At 56.3% G+C, this 18,265-nt stretch overlaps 1 protein-coding gene across 2 annotated transcripts in view; it reads right to left on the bottom strand.

The window, feature by feature from the left end:
* RAI1 (retinoic acid induced 1) overlaps positions 1–17,383 on the bottom strand; it is a 77,388-nt gene extending 60,005 nt beyond the window's left edge. The window contains exons 1-2 of one of the 2 annotated variants that reach the window (XM_082312812.1): positions 17,302–17,314; positions 8,139–8,186 (exon numbers count right to left, since the gene is read on the bottom strand). The gene's annotated coding sequence lies outside the window, so the exon portion shown is untranslated. Of the gene's footprint in view, positions 1–8,138; positions 8,187–17,301 lie in introns of both variants that reach the window. The other variant, XM_082312811.1, reaches the window with a different exon arrangement.
* Between the last annotated feature and the right edge of the window lie 882 nt (positions 17,384–18,265).

The raw sequence follows: 18,265 nt of genomic DNA, 5'->3' as shown, positions 1-18,265 counted from the left end.
GGTAATAAGATTTCTAACTGGTGCTGGTAGAAAGAAGGAAGTAATATAACAGTTTAATTAATCTATGCCTATTAGCGTTATTAAAGAAAACAGGGAGCTATTGGAGATTTACCTCGGAGAATATCATCAAACGGGGACCTTCTGCGGGGAATTTTATGTCTCTGTGCCCAATTTATAACCAGCACGGAGGTGTGGTGTTAGTGACAGCCAGTGCTGAAATGTCACAGTGCTTAGAAGTCATTAGCTGGGGACACAGGGAGAGAGAAAGAGAGGATGGAGGAGGGGACAAGGGAGAAATGGGGAAGGAAGGAAAAGGAATTAATTTAATTAAAAATATCTTTAGAGCCTGTCTCTTGATTTGTGTGGTTTTGGGGCTTGGCAGAGATGCTGAGAACGGTATGGAAGGAAAATCAAGGTTGCTGGGGCTTTTTGAAGCTGATAAAAAAAATAAGCACACTTTTCATGTTCAGGAAGATAAATCCCCATTTTCTCAGTCTCAAGACAATCCAGTTATTTACTGACAGTTTTACTGTGAAATAAAAAGGGCTTTAAGCTTCTTTCTACTTGATGTCTCCATAGCCTGAATATTATTAGATCCCAGCCTGGTGCAGCTGGAGTTTTGGTTAATAAATTTAACGTCATTAGACAGAAAAGCCTTCTACTGAATGTTGCAATTCTTTTTTTTTTTCTTTTCTTTTTTTTTTTTTTTTTTTTTTTTGCCGTTGCAGTCAGACTGTATGTAGGTGGTAAGAATCAAAAGAAAGGAAGTACGCTTGGCAAACAGGGGAGTGCTAAAAAAAGGTTTCACTCGGGCTCGGGTTCGGCGCGAGGGTGTTTTGCCCATAGACGAGGCAGGGCTGAGCCCCCACGGGCGGACGCACCCCACTGCCACGGCGGCTCCAATTTGGCAGCATCTCTCTGCAAAACACTCCTGCTTTCACAGCGACGGAGTGTCCTGGGGCGCTCGGCCCACCCAAGGGGACGGCACTGCGGGCAGCCATGCCCACCGGGGCGGCGAGGTCTCGTGTGGTGGCGTTACGCCGGGGCAGGGGCTGCGCTTAGGGTGGCTTTTCTGAGAGGCAAAGTCGTCTTTTCCACGCAAAGTCTGCCTTGGGGCCATCGCAAGGCCAAGGGTTGGCGCAGCAAAACGTGCCTCGGTGGGACAAGGAGGGGAAACGGCCATGATGGGGTGGGCGAGCAGAAGGCAGATGGCGGCGGGGCCTCCATCTTCCCCCATGGGGAGCCAGGCAGCTGCGGCCCCTCGGAGCAGGGCTCGCTCCCATGGAGGGAGAGCTCCCACCCCAAACCAGGCAGGGCCCCGCTCTCCCTTCAGGGCAGCCACCATCTTGCGCCTCCCCCTCTCCTCAGCCGCTGCCCTCCTGCTGCCGCCCCTGCCATGGCCGCACGCCTTCTCCTGCCAGGAAACACGCCGGCTGGGAGGAAGACACTGAGGAAGATGCCGAGGAAGATGCCGCAGCACTCTCGTCCCCCTGCCACACACCCAGCCTTCTTCTTCCCCAGCTCCTGCCTCGCCACAAGCAGACGGCTGCCATGGCTGGGCCCTCCTTCCCCACCAACAAGCCTGAAGCATGGCGGGGTTGGGGGGATGCTTAATTTTGGGGAGCTGGTCCCCACGGGTTGGCTAAAACATATCCCACATGGTGGTTTTGTAACCCCAAAACCCTGCGGGTCTTGCGGACACCAGGAGTGGGCTTTGATGGCAGAAAGAGCCTCCGCGTCTGAGATAAGCCCTTTTACAAAATAAATAACGGTGGCTGGAAGTGGAGAAGCAGAAGAGGGGTCTCGGGGAGATAGCGAGGGGCCGGGGCTGGCCGGGGCCGTGCGGGGACGGTTGGGGAGCTGGGGGCTGCCGGGACGGGAAGGAAGTGGTTGTTGTGGGAGTAACGTCAGGAAGAGCCTCCGCTGGGGCCCGGCGGGCAGGGAGAGGGGAAGATCAGAGAGTTCACGGGACGGGGACGGGGAGGAAGCGCTGGAGGGAGAGGAGGCCGAGGGGAAGGGTCCGCTGTGGGGACGGGGAGGGGGGCGAGCCCCCGGGCAGCGGGGTACTGGGAGATGCCTGTCCTGGGAGCACAACCGACCCCAAAATGCTGCTGGATTTGGTTTACTCCCCTGCCCAAAGCGATTTCTAAAAAAGGTTGCTCTTTTTTTTTTTTTTTTTTTTTAAAAACCCCTCTGGTGAATAAAAGCAAAACAAATAATCGCAAGAAGCGAGGCTGGGTAATTAGCAGCAGATGGCTCGTGCTGACAGGTACCTTCATACCTGTGCACCCCTACTTAACAGCCTTCGCACTTGGAGGTGCTCCCAGATCCGCTGCTCTCGCCAGCTGAAGAGCCGCAGCCCGGCTAGAGGCACCGGTACGGGAGCGCAGACAGCAGCGCCGTGAGCCGCTTTAGGGAAATCCAGTTTAGAGCCAAGGCAATGCATGCAGAGTCATTAATCTAGGTCTAGTGCCAATAGGGATGGCTTTGCATTAGCGCCGGGCCCCTTTGTAGTTCAGACAATCAGTCGTATTCAAACAGCGCGAGATAACACTGCAGAAAGCTGAGACCATCGCAGCTCATTCCTCCTGTAAGGGGCGGGGGGGAGAGGATTTACAGGCAAAATAGCATTGCATTAATGGGACTGCTCAGTATTCTGCACAGACGCTCGCGGATAATGTCTTTGCAAACTAACTGCAATAAATTAATTAAATTAATCTACTATGCCGTGCTTGTCCCCACCCAACATCAAATTCAAGGATGATCAGGGTTTGCCTTATCCTCCATAGCCTACGAAAGAATCTGATCTCACTTGCTCTAGAGTTTCTGAGGCACTGAATTGCAAAGTACCACCTGCCTCACTAAACTAATCACCAGCCTGGTGGTTTAGATCACATCAGTTTTACATGTAATTAAGACTGTCCAGGAGGGCATGCAGCTGCTTACATGGTCGTTCCCTCTTATACAGCAACGTGCCTCCTGCTCAGATAGGTGCAATTAAACAAGCCTGTTCACAGTCATTAAGCATTAATGCACCTCATTAGCATAAGAACTGGAAGAAGCTTTGATGCAGGGAACCCCGCAGGAGAAGGAGATAGAGAGAGATGTACATACAGACAGGAAGGCGAAGGGCTAGGCCACCACCTCCTCCTGGCCCCGACCAACCATTCCAGCTCCATTTCTCCAAAGCAATGAGCCATGCAGTGCCCTCCTCCCCAGAAATGGGACTGGGTTATCTTTCCCTCCCCCTCCCCCCTTTCTAAATTATGCTGGTGGAAAAAAAAAAAAAAAAACACCAAACTGTTGGGATATTAACCTAGCGAATCCATTAATAAGCTGAACTCTCTGTTGGCTTTGACACAGCACACTAAAGCTTTAAAGAGACAGGGCCCCAGACACTGGAGATAGGGGCAGAGACAACAGCGCTAACAAAGAGCCACTGTTGCCACGGCCGTGGCCATCTCGGGTAGGTCCAGCTGTCTTTGGTGTTCTGTTTTCCAGACACAAAGAGCAGACTGAACCGTTTTGGTCTGAATGGCTTTCATTTGATGGTAGAGAAAATGAGAGGGAAGAAAGAACCTAAGTAAAGTGTCCAGGGGAGAAAAAAAAAAAAAAAAAAAAAGACCATGGTGCGCTGCAGGTCTTCAGTGAGAAAGGCTGCAGCTCCCCGGAGCACAAAATGGGGCTGTCTCAGGGCGCAAAGGAAAGGCGACGTCGCGATTTCGGAGCAGTGCATGCCACCGCGAGCGAGGAACTGTGGGTAAGCAAGGATGTTCACTCCAGGGGAGCTGGGATGGACGCTGCCTGTCTCTTACATACTTGCCCAGTGCTTTGCGCAGCGATGCACAGGTCTCTCAGCATCGCCAGACCACAGAGAACAGCTTGTCTAACTTGGTTTTACTCTTACGGGAAGAACCTGTGTTTGTACAGCTCCTGGCACCACCGGGCTCAGAGCCCGTTAGGAGACTCTAGCCTGGAATACTGCGTGTTAGCATGCAGAGCCTCAGTGAGCTTTACTGACACCACGGCAAGAAATGGGCTTGCCCCAGGAACGTGAATCAGCTGGCAAAAGTGAATCTCCAAGTGAAATGGCTTCAAGGAACCGCCACGCTCACGTGCTACCATGGGGCTGTTTCAAACCCACACCTCAGCCCAAACTGCATCCTAAAGCTCCATCCTGGGATGGGGCGCGGATGTGCCCACCCTGAACAACCCTTCTGCTGCAGCTGCAGCCTCAAGATGCTCAAGTCATGCCCTTGCATCTCTACCAGAGGCCAAACCTCCATCCCATAAGCTTGAAAAACAGGTCTGCAATGTCCAGTCCAGATTCCTCTGTTATAAAGCGCAGCTCTGATAGATAGAAATGGAAGCTGAGACCTGTTAAATCTGTAGACCCACCCACTGGAGAGCCATGCAGGCGTGTCCCTACAGTACGCTCTCTGGCCCTTTGTCTAGTCCAGTTCGTAAGTGATAAAAGCGTCCACGACTGTAGCTCTCATCTGGGAAGAAGAACAAAAAACCCAAGCAGATCTTACCACTGGGAAATGGTTTCTAAGGGTCTCCAGAGATATCCTCTTTCCTACGCTCATTCCATTAGTGCTGTGCATGCTCCATTGTTCCAGCCTCTCCCTCCTTAGTGGTTACATCCTACAAATACAAACAGATTTCGAATCCCCTGTAGCTATTTGGCCCACGTTGATAATAATTTTCCCTCCTTGAGCACCTTTTATCTAGAGATCTGGAAGCATCTCCCTGGCATTAATAGTTATTAGCTTCTCCACCATCACGCAACGTAGGGTTAGCACCGTCACATATTACAGGTGAGGAGAACTCGGGCACGGCACAGTCAGCGATTCAGTCCTGCCAAGCGGTGCATCCTCTCGTGCCCTATCGAATGGCACAGGGATGGCAGCGTTCAGCCCCTTGCCGAATCAGGCCCTAAACGATTTGCCAACAGCGTCAGAGAGAGGGAAAGATCCCAGGTTTGTGCCTGAGTCACCAAACCCTCTGTTTTCCCTTCTGTGCCTAGAGAAGTCAATGGAAAGTCTCCCATGGACAGCAGTGGGAAGTTCATGCTTTTTGAGTCAGTTGAAACAGCTTTTTTTTTTTTCTTTTTGGCGAACAGGCTTTTACTGCGCAGTCATTTTGATAAACCACGGAGCCGGGCTTTTACCCAGCAACAGGCTGGGAGAATGACTGATGGAGACCATGACCCCAGTGAACCACAGCCCTGCTCCCCCAGTCCCTTCCCATTTGCCTTTTGTGATTACAATTAGTAGTGGGGGCCAGCAGGTGGGGGAAAAATAAAATAAAATAAAATAAAAGCCCCCCCCCGGCCCCGCTCCCACCCCCTCATTGTCTGCGTGAGGCTGGCTGAGCCTCTGCACACTGCAGTCCTCTGCCCATTGTACTGCTGAGAACATGCGAACAGACGCTCTCGGGCGATGGGTTTTATTGAACGCAACTTCAATGGCAAATGGAGGGGGGGGGGGGAGAGGAAAAAAAAAAAAGCCTTGAAAATCCATGCCAAAAAAAAGAGGTGGGGAGGGTGTTTTTTAATGCAATCAATGGCTCCTTCCTATAACTCTGCCTGTTGTGAGGAAATTTCTTTCCAGTAGCAGCCAGCAGCAGTCCCAAGGCTGTGACATTGCTGTAACGCTTGGAGCTCAGCTCTCTATCTCTGGCAGCAGCCCCGTCTTTTTGTCATTATTGGCTGTGATTGCAGGGGGTGCACGCCAGCTCGCCGAGCGCTGAGATATTGCTGTTTTCCCCTCCCTCTGGACAACCTGCCCTCGGAGAGGAGTTTGGGAGGGTGGTGGGGAGGAGATGGGGGTGAAAGAGGGAGCTGAATTCTCTCTGCCTCCCCTGAGTAAGCTCCTATCCAAACCCACATGGATAGGTAGAGGTCCCCAAGGCCCTTTCGGAAAGCTCATTAGGAAAGTAGTGACAGATGCATTAGCTATTAAAAAAAAGGGGGGGAGAAGCTATCATAGAACTTTAAAAAAAAGCAGCAGCAGCCGCCCGACAGTTTTATTGCTGTCAGATCCTTTTTTTCAGTGGGCACGTTGCAAAGCAGGAGAGGTCTGGGGAAATATCTGACGCATGCACGCTCTTCCCGTGCTCTGGGCTGTCAATAATCCAGCCGGGGTATTTCTCACACCCCCAGGAGGGAGCCGCCAGCTCTGCCCGTTGCCACTGCAGCCACTCACCCTCCTTATCCACCCCAGCACCTCCTGGAGAGGAGTTTTTGGGACAGGCGTGTCTGGCTGTGGGAAGAAGCCGCTGGGATGTTACGGGGGGCCAAAAACCTGGGCGTCAGCGGCTGCCATCACCGACTCCAAGCTGCAGCCTGGGGAGGACAGGTCTTGGCATGAGATGTTGCCTCCTGATCTAAGCAGAGGCTGCCGAGATGCTGATAGCGTCCTGCATGCCAGGACCTGCTGTCCCTGCAAGCTCCGGCAACGCGCTCAATGGAAGGACGGGTACAGGTCACATTGTGCAACTGCATCGGGAGTGCAGTCAGCCTCCCGGCCCCATCTCAGCCCAGGCCCCCCATCACCCCAGCATGAGGTTGCAACCCACAGCCCTCAGAGCTTGGGGAACAGGCATACACACGTGCTAGCAGGGTGCATACCAGCAGGAGGAATTGCCTGCCTGCACTGAGGGCGAGCAACACATCTGGCAGCAGCCGGCAGCCACGGAGCCCCACGTAGGGACTGGGGACCTCACATGGGGCAGGGTGGGAAATGGTGGGTACTGGATGAAGACTGGATGCTCTGGGTGGTGGTCTGGGCTGGTGAGCTGCGGTGGGCAGGGGGTAGACAATGGGAAGGATGGGGAGGCAGGATCAAGGTGATGGTGTGGATTTGGTCCCCCCCATCCTATGAACCAAAAAGGCCACCACTGCTCTTACACCTGCATGAAGAGCAGAGCCCAGGTAATAACAGGAGAACAACAGATGTTGCACCTGCATGACGTTTCCCAAACAGCACCAGACAAGCTGGAATTCACATCTGAGCCACAACGGCAAAGCTCTTCCCACAGACAGGGGTGGGAAGAAGGGATCAAAATACCGCTCCCACAACCACACTCCCAGCACCAGGTCCTGCCTCCACACACCATGTTTTCCACGAACCACCCTCATCACTACAGGACACTCACACCAAGCACGAGCGAGCCCCCTCTGAGACCTCTGCATCCCTCAAAAAGGGGCACAGCTATTTCAAAAGCAACCAGGGGGGTATCGGAGGCAGCCGTCAGCCCATGCCCCCTGACCTCCCCGCCGCCTCCCAGCCGCGGTCAGGAGGCAGAAACCTCACCAGAGGAAAACAGCAGCAGCAGCAACTGTCCCCCTCGGTCGAGTTTTAAATGGCTCTCGGATCCCTTCAAACAAATCTAAACGCACCAATCCTATTGTGTGCATAAATCTTTGCACCGGGGCCTGCACGCCTCCACACTATTGATAAAGAGAAACGAGTCTTAAATATTTAATGAGCGAATAAACCCGTTAAGAGGATATGATTAACTGCACACCACAGCTCTGCATTTAAGGTGTCCCTGCTGTACCTTTAGAGGGGTTTTATTTTTAAGGGAAATCGGCAGCAGCAGCTGGTGGAGGCGAGCAGCCGGGGTGTGCGGGTGCCGCACGAACAGGAACGCCGGCACAACGCTCCACTTCGGAGGCATAAATATGCCACGGGAGCCCATGCTATTAAGGGGGGGACGGGTGGGGCCGTATTGACTCAGCCCGATGGTGAGGGGGCAGAAAATAGAGCCAAGGAGGTTTTATGAGAGGTGGCAGGAGCCAGGCTGTCGGTTAGAGAAAACATCTGAACTCTGCACCTTCCCGTCTCACCTCGCAGCAGGAGGGGGCTGCTGGGGGGGGATCAGGAGACCTTGGAGCTATTTCCAGCTGAACCAGGGAGCTGGAGTGCGACCTTGGGCAAGTCACTTACGGTCACCCTCTGCCCGGAGTCGAGCTCTGCGCGAGACAACCGGAGTCTCATCTGCTGCGGGTGGGGATCAAGGCAGTACATGGAGCCAGGCTGGTTGCACGTTCCTCCCCTCCGCCTCCACCGAGCCGGCAGCAGCCTCAGCCCGGGGCCGGAGCGCGGAGCAGGGCCAGGGTACCAACTCACCGCCACAGACGGGCCAGCCCACAGGATGTTTCTCAGGCATGCAGAGAGCTGTCGATGGAAGATTTTATGAAACCAAGTGCTATAAATGTCCCCTTGCTATGTGACTTTTTATGTTTCTAAATTATTTTGATCATTATTTTTACCAGAGCGAGGCGAATAATATAAAACAAACCACCGTGAATCATCACTCCAGTTTTTAGATATGTTAAATTTAGCTGTTTTGGTGCCACCTTTTTGTTTATATTCTCCAAGTGTTTCTTGCCAACAAGTTACCGGCAGGGATTTTTGGCCAGGAAAGGGAAAAAAAAAAAGACAAGACAGACTGTTAATTTTAAGCGGCAACTGAAGATATTGGAAGAAAGTGAATTTCAAATTCTTAATTGCAACAGTTCCCTCCCCAAACCTCAAGTCTAAAAATTAAGCCTGCCCAATAGGGAAGCCGAAATCCATCATGTGATGTAAGATCCCAATTAAAACGACTCTCATTCTTGAGACCGAGTATTCACAAAAGAGCAAAGACCGCGAATTATTTGCAGAAATTGTCTGGAGAACAATTTTGAATAATGAATACGATGGGGGAAATCGCAGTCACTTTGAATACTTAATGCAACTACAAAAAATCACGAACAATTTGTGAATAGAAAAGAGGTGAAATGACTGGAATAGATCATTTATCACAGTCCTGCCACCATCAGCGATTAGTACGTACGAACGATGCCCCTGTATGGCTGTAAATGCTGCAGAAATTAGCTATAGCGACTGACGGACAGATGGAAGTCATGCTTGGAAATACACCTAATCGAAGAGGCTGTGCTACCACGACCAAGTAAGGGACCCACATGCCCGTGACCTAGTATAAATCAGGGCGAAATAACTCAGGAAACGGGAGGTACAAAGCAACCCCAGGCAGGAGGAAGGGATGCTCGGGGTGACGCAGCCGAGCGGAGAGCAGCTGTAGAGGAAGAGGCACGTAGCCCTGACACACGCTGGCCAAATCCCAAGAGGCGCTAGTGCAGAGTCACATCGAGGACGAGCTTCGGGACTGCGTGATTGCAGCTGGTAGAAGGGGTTGGAGATACCTGCTCCCCTCTCGTGCATGGCCGGCAAGCAGGGCAACAGCAGGGAAAGGACAGGCTCCAGGTAGGTCTGGATAAAACACGGGCAGATGCTGCTTCACCAAATGCTGGCTCTGCAGTGGGAAATACCATCCCGCCGGCCAGAGACTGCGAACATCCAGACATCTGCAGGGTCTGAAGCAGAGAGCCGGGGCTTCACCAGATCCCACCCTGTCGCACCCACCTCTCCTCAAGACCTGAGCCGACCCAAACTCTGGCTTCACCCCGAGAGCTGCTCCCACGGCCACCTTCGATGCTCAGAGCGTGCAGGACCAGAGAAGCAGGTGTCTCCCAAAACCTGAACGGTCTTTCTCGCCCGGGAGCCAAACTCCAAGTCTTTGTTAGATTTACTTGATCACAGCATTAAGCTTTGCATTGAATCTACCAGCACGGAGCGTGGAGGCCAAACCCTCACCAGGCTCACTTTTCTGCCAACGGGGTTCAGCTGGGAGGGAGGAGGAGCTGAAGGGAGAAGACAGGGAGAGTTCGGGGGGCAGGAGTAAGTAAAGAAGGAGAGAGGGTGCTGGAGGACTTTGGGGGCCACAGCAGGGCATGGAGGAGCTGGGAGAAGGCACCAGTACGGGGAAGCTGGGCAGGTGGCTGCAGAGAACGCGGCACAATCGTGATGCGGCTGAGATGGAAGGGAACAAGCATCCCCGAACAGCACTGACGGTAGGGTCCAGCGGTGCCACTTCAATGACACTTTTTTCCTCTCTGATGCACAGACTCGCTGCAGACCACCCATCCCAGCAAAGACCCCTTCAGCCCAGGCTGGAGCATCATATGCTAGGAACCGTGGTCCGTGAAGGGTGCTGCCACCCACTTCAGCACCGGCAAAACCTGCTTTTGCAGTCGCTGCCTGCGCTTCCCTGCAGAGCATGCAACTGCCCCCACGCCGGGCAAAGTCTGCAAACACCGCTCAGGCGGGGAGACGCTGGGCCTCTTCCTGCCCGAATACTGTGTGCAAGGCAGCGCAGCAACGGTCTGGTAGAGATGGAGCTGTTTTACATCCCAGCCTGGTCAGCTGACATTTATCAGGGTAACAAAAGGTTACAGCCCGATCACAAGACAGGCTGACAATGCATCTTCCCCTTCTGGGGAGGAAAGTCAAGCGCCAAAGTTGTAAAAGGAGTCCAGTCATCTTGTGTCTCTTCTTTTGCCTACAGTCTGACACGTGGAGAGATGGTTCCTCTCATCTTCCTTTGAAATGAAAGAGGAAAGGAAAATGCAGAAAATTCTGCATTTTAGGTGCAGGAATTAAAAAAGAATAAATCAAATTCTTCTAATGTTTCAGGTCAAATATCCCCTAAAGCTTCTGTTGTGGTACTCTAACAAAGCAGAGGCTGGATCTCTTGAATTCACTTGAATTCAGGATGTTTCTATCAATTTGTACCAGCATTTCAACAAGCCTGGCTGCGTACACACAGGAAAGCCTGGCTGTTATACGCCTGGACTGAGGCATTCAGAGAAGCACTCATGAACTGAGAGTCATTATTTATTATTAACTCACCTGGAATCTGTGATTTCTTACATGTTATTTTGCTATTTGGCTGCAGAGTGAAACAGCTCCTTAAAAAAAAATAAAGGAGAAAAAGAATCGTCCACCAGTGCAGGACTCTACCACGTCACCAGCAACCTGGATCAAAAGCAATTAAGACTGTCCTGGTGGCTTCAGGGTTTTCTTCTTGTGCCCCTTTATTTACCGCAGATTGCCTCTGTGGCAGCACTAACCAGCCCCCGCAGAGATCGCCCTGCTCCAGCTTCCTGCTTTTCCAGGTTCGGGCAGGCGCCGGGTATTGCATGTGGCTGTTTTTGGAGCGTGGGTGTTTGCTTCATGTGTCCCCGTAGAGCAGAGTCCCCTCGGAAGGCCCTTCCAGGCAGGAAACTGCCGCTGCTCCTGGTCAGGGAATCGCATGGGGAAAACCAGTCGCTCTTTCTTTTAAAAAAGCCTCCGAGTGAGGAGTTTGTTCTGGAGAGACGGAGAACTGCCAAGATCCCATGGGCTCTGCTCCTGCCCGTCCGACGGATTCCCCCCAGCACCCATTTGGCTAGTATGGTGGTTGCCATAATGACTTTTTAGGGATAACGATTTGTTGGGATAACAGCTTGCTGGGATAATGACTTAGGGTGCACAGGGCACTTCTATGCCCCAGGTCTCTTACAGCACTTGCGTGTTATCTTGCTGACTTTGCAGACGGGGAAACCAAGGCGCAGAGCTGACTCTGGAGATGGCCGAGGCTCCAGCAGTATCTCCAGCGGCAGCACTCAGGTGCTCCAACGATGCTGCCCATCTGCTGCGATATCAGCATTATCACCCACAACCCAGCTGAACTTCCTCAAGGTTCCCCAGTGAGGGATCTCCTGCAAGCCCTCCATCCCCAACTCAGCCGCCACGAGCTCCTGGCCTTGGTCCCTCTCTCTCGAGCACCCGTTTCTGTCTCTGGCACCCAAGGGGCACCTCTCCTGGCAGCCGGGCTCTGCCCCACTGATGCTCAGGGTACCACCTTTCTCCCCAGCATCCCCAGGAGGGCATCACAGCGGGGCTTGTGCATCTCCACCGCAGCTGGTGACAGCGGGGCGGACAATGACATTTGCTGCAGGAGCCTGACATTGAACCCAGCCAGTCAGAACGGCCAGTGTTTTGCTGGCAAGGGTAGCGGCTCCGCTGTGACACCATCAGCGAGGGGACAGGAGAGGGAGGGGAAAGGAAAAAAGCCGAAGCAGCAGCCAGACAGCTGCCTCTTCCTCCTCCTCCTTTTGTGCAGAAATGTGTTTTTGTTTGTCAGTCAAACAGATTGTTTTCTCCTTCTTTGCAGGCCAATTGTTTCTGCTCCTGCAAGATAAGGGATTGAAAAGGGCTGTATTTTTATGGCACTGAATCTAGGCCCTCTGAATTGGAGGGGAGACATCAAGTGGGAGGAGATTCCTGTTCAAACCAACACTCCTCTCCCCAGTTCCACTCTCCAATCCTATTTCCACCCCCATTTTCCTTTTTTCTCCTTCCTTCTCCTGCCTGGAGCTGCCTCTCAGCCCTCTCGCTGTTTAATCTCCGTCTCTCTGGTGGACTTGGGAGGTTTACACAGCTTCGTCCTTTTTGCACCATCTGCTGAAAAGAATCCGTCTTTCCCCTCGCCGCTCTGTCCGGTGGCTCCTCCTGCCATCCTCCCCCCCAAAAAGGGGGGAACGGAGCTGGTGCCACCGCACGTGTACGTCCAGATGAACAAAACCCAGAAGGGGGGTTTCCTTTTCTGTGAAGGTTTTGCCCAGAAAACGCCTTGGAGAGTCAGCCCCCAGCATGGGGCAGGAGCAGGAAGCAGAGACGGAGGGAGGAAAATGGTTAATAAGAGCAAGCCCAGGCCAGGATAAGACAGCAGGTTCCTCTCCCAGCTTCCAGAGCAGGCTGCAAGGAGCCTGTTTCCAGCCTTCTTCCTTTCTCTTGTTGGACTCCCCCAAATCCGCAAGCCAGATAGGATGCCATGACTCATGGTGATGGAAACACTGGAGCGGTGACCGCTGAATGATTGTCAGCATCGTATTCACGCCATCGGAGCAGGTCCCCAAGCCAAGGGACCTGGAGAAGGTCTGTGCTCCAGGGACCGTCAGGGCTGGAGGCAACCCTAGCCTTGCAAGCGGTGGGGATGCGTGTATCCCAAGCATGAGTCCTTTGCTTCTGTGCGCTGATCGCATCGCGCTTCGTTGTTCAGCGCTGAGGACCGGAGGGAGGTTTTGCCTCCCTTCCTCCGGGGATGAGAGCCTGGAAGGGGGCAGCGTGGTTCATATCCAACTCATAAGCCTCTCAGAGCTCAGGCTTGAGGACTGAGATTCACTCAATTAATTTTGCTTTGGCAAAAAGTCCATTTTTATTGCTATTTCATGCCTTCAGTATAGATTTTCCCTGCTCGTCTCAAAGGGATAATAAAACCCGACTCGTTCTTTTTATAAAAGTCTCACACTCCCTCTCTCACCAGGCTCTGTGTTCCCCAGCTAGAGATGTAAATTTAAAGGGGAAATGCTGTCATTTAAAACAAAACAAAACCAAAAAAAGCAACTCAGAAAGCCCATCTTTGAGCATATTCCAGCTCTCAAAACTAGGCCGCGCAACCAAAGCAAAAACCAAGCGTCTGCCTTCCCGCAGCAAAGCGGCCTCCACACAGCGATGCCCACCCTTCCGCCGGGAACTGGGGGTGACCGCCAGCCCTAGGAAGCCATTCTCCATCTTGCATGGCTGGCGGTGGCCCTCGGCTTGCTGGGACATGGAGTTTTTGCTGGCTGGGCGCTGGCGAGCGCAGGTGGCGACCACTGCTCAGAGCCGGCTCTTTGCGCTTGGCCGTGACGCCAGCTCCCCAGCGCCTGCACCTGCCTCCCTCCTCCTTCTCCTCCTCCTCCTCCGCACCGGGCCTGGGGTGAAAGCCTCACTGCTGCCAGCCCCGAGCAGCTGTACGAGCCCTCCTGGGGAAAATTCCAAATCTGCACGGTGCTGAGTGGTGGGCAGGTGGATTTTGAGTGTGGTTTTGGGCGGGTGGTGGGACAAGACGCCGGCAGGACAATGCTGCTCCCTCCGCCCCAGCTGGGATGCATCCTGCCCAGTCTTCGGAAGGGCTGTAGCTGTGGAGCATCCCTCCAAGAGGTGAAGAAGGGAAAGGGAAACTGCCTTTCCTCTGCCTCATGCCCTGCTGCGGGGGGATAGGAGGCGAGCAGAAGCCAAGTCGAGTTGCTGGAAGACTGTCATTAGTGAGTGGCAGCAGTCGCCTGGGGACAGGGTGGGGTCCCCAGCACTGGCAGTTTTCAAGAGCAGGCTAGACCCAGGTATCCGCCTGGCAGGGCTGATCCAGCCCACTAGGACGGACTCAAGACGGCTTCCTCCTGCCCTGGCCGCGTGTCTGATTCGGTGACATGCATAAATCCACTGTCACCGGGACTCTCCCTGCCTCAGCGGAAACCAGGAGCGAATCCAAAGCAGAGCGAAGCTGCGCGAGGCAAGAGGAGACGTGCGCGCACCAGCCCAGCGCTCAGCCCCGTGCCGCAGCACAGGAACGGATCAGCTGGGAACAGGCCAAGGGGTGACCGCCAAACCCTTCACGTGCAAATATTTCTCCTTCTCCCCATCCTTTTCCCTTTGCCTGCACGCCTCAGCTGCCGGGAACTCAAAGTCCTGCCTGCATCTGGCAGGGCAGGCAGCGCCCACGACGAGAGGAAACCCGCAGCTTGCTCTGTTCCTGCAGGTGTGCCTCCAACCGACAGACGTTTTAGGGCAACTCGCGCTGGGATGGGCAGGAGAGGAAGGATGAGGGTGAGGAAACCCCCGGCGATATCATGCTCCCTGGCTAACTGATAGCCCGTCACCTCCGGGCTCAGCTTGCCATGCCCCCGGTGAGGCTGCGGCACGGCTCCATCAGTTAAACCAAAGTTGTGCCGTTTCCTCTGATGGCAGAACAGACTGTCCTTCCCTGCCGCGGGCTGCCAAGCCTGAGGGATGCTACAGAAAATAATTCTGCAGCTCCCCCATTTCGGGGGAAATCAGTCAGGGTCCCTAGATTTTCCCGCAGAGCCTTTACGAGACCCGACTCTCCGGGCTGGAAAATCCTTAGCGAGCTGTGACAACCTCTGCAGCTCAGGCAGAGGCGAGAGATGATTAAGACTGGCTGGAATCTCACAGGACTCTGACGTCTGAGAGGCCCCATGCAAGACAGAGAAACACCCCAGGCTGCTCCTTGCAACCCACGACTCCCCTCACCTTAGCACGGGGCCGAAGGGAGACCGGGGACCGAGCGAGGCCAGGAACCAGGTCACTGCCGCTGGTTTCCAGGCAGCAAAGGTTTGGAAGAGCAGAAGATCATTTAGCAGAGCGACAGTGAAGGTTCAGAGCAGAACCTTCAAATTACACGCTACAGAGCACTTTTCCTGCCTAAAAGGTCTCTGAAATGACTGTGGCGGCTCTGAAACGAAGCACTCTGTATGCAATTGTTCCCTGGGGCTTGCAGAGGAGACAGAGCTGGGAGAGAAGAGGTGGGTCTGCGGTCCCTGGCACGGGCAGCTCCTCATCAGACGAAGATGCACACTTCTTCTGGGCTCCACGGCACAGCCGTGCCGCTTCCCTAAATCTGCCCAGCTGTTTCTACCAGTCGTGGCATTTTTTTTTTTTTTTTTTTTTTTTTTATTTCTCACTTCCTGCCTTGAACTTCACACAGCTCCCGGCCCCAGGCTGCAGAGCTGCTGCTCAGGGTGCGGGTGCCCCCAGCCCGGGCTCTGAGCCCCGTGCGCAGACCCACGCTGAACCCCCCCCCCATCATCGCTCTTGCCATGCCTCGAGGCACACCTCAGTCCTGCGGGGAATGGGGAGGGGAGAGCGCTCGGGGGGAACGCGTCCTTTTCTCCATCTCACTTGGCTCCTTCCCATCCTTCTCCAATCCATCCCCCAGCAGCTCGAGGTCCACTTTCATCAGCCAGTGACAGACACCAGGAGATGCGGTCCCAGTGCCGGCTGTGCACCTGACCGTGCAGCGCCGGGGCACCACGCACAGCCAACCTCCACCTCGCTCCCCACGAGTCCCCCAACCCTCTCCCACTGACGCACGGGTGACAGCACCCACATCCGCAGAGCCACCACGGCGCGGCTCGCCCAGCTGGGAGACACGAGCTGCCACCCCGGGGAAGGCGGCTGCACCATCCTGGCAGCTGTGGGGTAGAAGCGCTCTGCAAAGTCCCGGCACCCAGCAGAAAACCATTTCTGGACCCTCAAGGAGGCTCTGGCAATGCCCAAGAGCTGGGGCAGCTGGAGCTGAGCTGGGGGAGCCCTCTGAAGGTGCTGGAACCACCAGAGATGCCTTCCCTCTGCCTTGCACAGGGCCCTAGGAGCCCTCTCGCATGCAAAACCCCCACTGTTGTTTTTGTTCCTCCAAAACATCGCTTTGGGAGGTCACCTGAGGGCAGCCAGCCAGGGCACCACTCGCAGCCAAGGGGAGAGCAGGCAGGGACCAGTGGCCACAAGAGCTTTTGCAAAGCCGAATTTGCTCACGTCTAAGGGATGGCATCGCGCTCCATCAAAGGTGGCGGGGAACGAACGCACACCCCAGCAGCTCCCCACTCTGACGTCAATGAAAACCTCCGGCAGGTCTGCGACGTCAGCCACGACGCTTCGCCACCGGCCGGAGAGCCCTCAGGATGCTGACCCCTGGGCCGGGGGAAGAGGCCGGTCAGCATCTCCGTTGGGATCGCCAGCCATGCGAGCACCAGCGTGCACAGGCTGCTGTTCCAGCTGCACATTTCCAGGGGGCGGTGGGAATGGGACGCGCACACACACACACACTGGAATTAGCTGGAATTTAGCAGCTTAAAATCAGCTGCAGCAGAAGGGCTGGGGGGGGGGCGCTTCAGACGCACCAAGTCCCCCCTCCGCATCCCCGGGCTGCCAGTCGGGAGCAGCGCGGCCACCCGCGGGCTGTGCACACCCGTGGGGCCGGGGGGGACCGGGGAGCCCCTCGCTGCCTCCCCGTGACGTCACCGAGCTGGGGCCAGGCTCGCGCTTGGGGGGTCGAGGCCGGGGCGGGGGGGGGCCGGGCCGGGCCGGGCCGGGCTGCGGTTGCAAACGCGAGTGCGGTGCGATGGGAGCGCGGGCGGAATGCAGCGCTGGGCAGCGGGGCGGGAGGGAGGGAAGGGAAGGGAAGGGAAGGGAAGGGAAGGGAAGGGAAGGGAAGGGAAGGGAAGGGAAGATGCCGGCAGCGCGGCGGGGACGCGGTGCCACCGCCGCTCCAGCGGCAGCGGGAACGCGAGCGGGCCCGGCGGGAGCCGCGGCTGCAGCCGCCGTTGCGAGGCGAAGCAAGCGGGGCGGTAACGCGGCGCGGCGGGCAGGGCCCCCCGCACGCCGGCCGGGCACCGGGGCTGCGGCCCCCGCCCCGCTCGGCCGGCCCCTCTCCCCCCCCCCCCCGCCAGACCACGGCTGTCACCCCCCGCCGCCCTCCCCGGCCCGCCGGCCTCCCGGGGGCCCGCCTCGGCGGCGCGGCCGGCGGGGCAGAACCGGGGCCCACCCGGACCCCCCGGACCCTCCTTACCTGGCGGACCGTGCCCCGCTGCGTCTCAGCGGCGGCGCTGGGCGGGGGCGGCCCCGGCGGCCATCCCCGGGCGGCCGCGCCGCTCTCCGCCGCGCCGCGCCGCGCCGTGCGAGCCGCCTCGGCGGTGTCAGCGGGCGGGAGCCCCGCGCGGCGCCGGGAGGGAGGGGAGGAAAGTCGGGGGCATGACCGAGCGCCGTCGGAAGTGCACGCGCGCCCGCCGCCCTGCCCGCGACGGCGGCGACACCTGCCGGCCGCGCCGCGCGCCGCCGGTAACGGGCAGCGCGCGCCGCCGGGAGCAGCGGGCATCGCCGCGGGGAACGGGGCGACGGGCAGCTGCGCACCGCGTACCGGGCGCCGGGGACCCCGCGCCAGGCGCTGGGCACGGCCCACGGGGCACCGGGCGCCGGCAGCGGGCGTCGTACGGCAGCTGCTGGGCAGCGGGTACCGGGCGCTGCAGGGTGGGCGCCGGCCCTGGGTGGAGGGCGCCCCGCTGGGCAGCGCCCGCCGGCCGGGACACCGGGGCACCGGGAGCTGCACGGCAGGGTGAGGTCCCGGGCGCTGGGCGCCGTGCACCGGGGACCACTCACCGGGTCCCGGGTCTGGATTTGGATCTGCCTCTGGGTCTGGATACACGTTTGGATCAGGGTCGGGCCACATGTGGGGCTGCACTTGGATCTGGGTCTGGATTTGGATCTGGATATGGATCCACATCTGGATTTGCATTTGGAGCTGGATTCAGATCCCCATCTGGATCTGCATCTGCATCTGAATCTGGAGCACACGTCCTTTGCAAAGGATAGAGGTGACACGTCCGACCCCCTGCTCTCCGAGCATCCCACGGCAGCCCCAAGGGATGCACAGAGCACTGCCGTGTTGAGGGGTGCTCACCCCTCAAGGGTGCTGCCTGCTTACCCTGTCCGAGGCGTCTTGGGGAGCCCTGGGGGAAAGCCGGGGTCTGCAGCAG

This window comes from Platalea leucorodia, assembly GCF_965183815.1.
Source record: "Platalea leucorodia genome assembly, chromosome: 5".
Lineage (NCBI taxonomy): Eukaryota > Metazoa > Chordata > Aves > Pelecaniformes > Threskiornithidae > Platalea > Platalea leucorodia.
This window is presented reverse-complemented; position numbering and strand designations above follow the sequence as displayed.